Here is a 3,908-nt window from a genome sequence, read left to right on the forward strand (position 1 = left end):
CACAGAAGGACTATCTCACTACAATTAGGGGTACAGGAGGAAGGGATAGGTGTGAGTTAGGAGAAAGAGGAGGGGGAAAGAGGAGGTTAGGAGAGGAGGGGAGAGTAGAACATGAGGGAGTAGGGAGGTTGAGTTGGGGGGGGGGGGGAGAATAGAGGAGAGAAAGAAAAGAGATAGGATATATAGGAAGCCATTATCAGTTTAATGAGAAATTTGGCACTAGGGAAATATTCAGAGATCTATAAGGATGACCCCAACTTACAATCTAAGCCATTGTGAAGAGGCTACCTTAAATTCCCTTCCCTGATAATGAGATTGATGACTACTTCATATGCCATCTTAGAGCCTTCATCCAGTAGCTGATGGAAGTATAAGCAGACACCCACAGCTATACACTCAGCAGAACTTTTCGAATCCAGTTGTAGAGAGGAAGAATGATGAGCAAATGGGTCAAGGGTGGGCTGGAGAAACCCACAGAAACAGCTGACATGAAAAAGGAGGACCTCATGGACCCCAGACTAATAGCTGGGAAACCAGTATAGTACTATCCAGAGCCTCTGAATATGGGTGTCAGTTAGGAGGCCTGGGAAATGTATGGGGCCTCTGGTAGTGGATCATTATTCATTCCTAGTGTACAAATGGACTTTGGGAGCCCATTCCATATAGAGGGATATTTTCTTATTTTAGACACACAGGAAAGAACCTAGGCCCTGCTCTAAATGATATGAGAGAATCTCTGGGGAGAAGTAAGAGGATCTGATAGGGGATTGGTTGAAGGCAGGAAAGGAATGGAGGGTACTGGGATTGACATGTAAAACAAGCTTCTTTCTAATTTAAATTAAAAAAGGAAGAAATAAAAATAAAACATACTAATAAGGTATGTGTACAATCCTTGTTAGTACTTGAATTGTTAAAAAAGACTGAGTTTTCACAGACCTAACTCTTAGTTGTATGAAAACGAATACATGTTTTTCCAGTTGGAAAAAAATTAAGATAAGGTTGCATGCAAATGACTACAGTGATTATAAGCATGAACCTGTGCCTTGAGAAAAATATATTATGAAAGGTGTTATAATGAAATAAAGTACAATAAAATCATATTATGAAAGAATCCATGGAGAGTGGTGGTATGTTGCCACCAGAACTGAAAAACAGACAACAGGCACCCCTTTAATGACTTTATAGGAAGTGTTGTCAAATTGCCTATTGATTTTAGCTATCTACAATTTAGAATTATGTAAGACTAGTATTCCTTGTCCTCAATCTGATGTACTCATTCACAAAATAACTGAAAAACAAATGCCCACTTCTTGGTTCTTTGCAAGTTAAACAAATGACTCTATTAGAGATCTTTTGAATGTCTCTAAATGTAGGAAAAGTAAACAAGTAACTATTGACAGCCCCTTGCTTTCCCATATTTCCCAAACACAATATTAAAGATATCTCATGCATACTTATAAATGGGTACTTTTTTAAGTTGGTAATGTGGTATTCAATAAATGCAATTATATTTTAATGAAAACATACAAAAGACACTCATTAGCAGTTCTCAAAGCCTATATCATCACTTCTGACCATGTTAGATCCAATTACTTAATTTGTGTCAACAAAACTTATTACATGCCTACTATGTGTTCACTATTGTTAACTACTTAAAAGAGAAGCATAGTATATTATCTTAAGAATCTCTGACTCTGCTGGCAGTGGCATTCTTTTTGTGTCAGACAATGTTAGAGAATACAATGAAGAGCACAGAACATATTCTGAAAGAACTTTGTATTTGGAGATAAGCTAAGGGGTACAAGGATAAGCTAAGGGGTACAAGGGAGCATTATGTATAAACACACATTCTTTATATGCCTTGCCTTGTTTTTATTTACCAACATATTTGAGAAAATATGATTCATAAATAAATCTCCAAGCTGATCTCACCACAACAAAACAAAACAAACAAACAAAACAGAAAGAGATTTCTTTGATTTGTGTCTAGTTCATAACAAAGTTTTTCTAGCAAAAGTACTGTGGATATTTACAGCTGGGTATATCTGACCTATCTAGAATTGTACCTAGCTAGCTGTCAACTCTGGGATGTATAGACTATGGAGTGTATAGCCCTAGAATATATTAGTATGAAAGTGTCACATATCTGAGATTACTTACTCTTTTCTGAGTGAAACAAGCTACTCACCCTGAGTTAGCAATTCATAAGACTCTCATGTTAATCTGAGCAGCTGGGACTCTGATGAGAAAGCAAGAATTTCTAAAGCTATTTTGAGTGCCTTAGGTATGTCAAGGTTTTATTTTTGCTTTGTAATTAATTCTATTCTTGAGATTATTTGTAGAGCCTTATATTGATATGACTTCTAATTTTTACAATTATGCTTTGATTCTTTGTGTACTGTGCTTTCTAGTTAGAAATTAAATTACTGTTAGAGTCTTATTTTTTTGTATTCCCTGTGGCACTATGAGCAAATTTGAACAAATGTTTCCAATTAGCCAGTGTATATGAGAAATGTCACATATTTGTTTCATTCTTTAATAAGACTATGAGATAAGTATCATGATCATTGTACTGAGGATTTTATTAAAGCTTAGACATAATCAAATTTCCCCAAGCTTATTAAAATGTTAGAATCCAAATATGAACCCAGTAGTGTTTTACCTCCATACTATTTGCCAACCTATAATAACTTTTATGAGTCTAGATGAATGAGTTGACAACAAATAAGTTTAATATATTTAGGTTAACCACCAGTCCTGATAACAAATGGGTACAGTATATAGGATAATCCAGATAGTGTCATAGTTATGGTATGACTTTATCATTTATCTACTGCTGTTTGGAGAATATGTTGACAGGTACAAGAGATATAAGCAATAGATTATAGAGACTACTACAAGAAAACCCAACTATCAAACCTTCCCTATTTCCTCTATTTTTCCATTCTTTATCTTATTTAAACTTACCTTTTGCCTTCTCTTCTTGTCACAAACATCAACAACACCATTCCCAAAAGAAAAACTACAAACAACTAATGACTAAGGAGAAAGGAACAGTTAACATCTGCCAGTGATGAATCCCCTAATTAGTTACCCAAAATAAAATGGTCAGTTATAAAACCATATGCACAGAAGTCATACAAAAGACACTGCAGGTTGTATTTATACAGAATACATATATATATATATATATATATGTAACAGTAGTAATCAAAAAACCATCAATTTAAGAGAGACTGACAGCTGGCATAGGAGTTAGAGGGAGAACACAGTAGGAGAGTTTGGAGAAAGGACAAGGAAGTTATGTAGCTATATTTTAACTTTAATTAAATATAAGATAAAATGAACTTATTAGTTAAAAATTCAATTGATCAAATTCATTATATGTACCAGTAATTATATAGTAATGAGAGATATAGTAATCAAAAAGACACATCTCCATGATATGAGTAATTTAAAAAGGATTATGCTGTTGCTGATATTCCTATATGAATCATTAAATGTATTTCTTCTAATCAGCCTTCAATTCTATAAATTAAACATGAAATTATAAAGAGATGACATCAGGCTTATTGTTTATTTATCATATTGATATTTAATCAACTCCATTTGATGCCATTGTTTCCCTGAGGCTATTACTTTAATCAAATTTATAGTCCTTAATATTTTTATATGAAACAAAGGAAATATGATTATATACCAAATCTTTCTTAGCCAATGTGACAGTTCTTTAAATCTCACAAATATTATACTTATACCCAAAAAAGAATATGCATTTAAATTTAAATAAACCTATATATGAAAAGTTGCATACATCTGGTGGGCACATCTTGATAAGTAAACATTCATGATTATCACACTCCTATGTATCAAACTTTGGATCAAAAGAAAAAGAAATTATACAAGAT

This window comes from Phodopus roborovskii, unplaced genomic scaffold (assembly GCF_943737965.1).
Source record: "Phodopus roborovskii unplaced genomic scaffold, PHOROB, whole genome shotgun sequence".
Taxonomy (NCBI): Eukaryota; Metazoa; Chordata; class Mammalia; order Rodentia; family Cricetidae; genus Phodopus; species Phodopus roborovskii.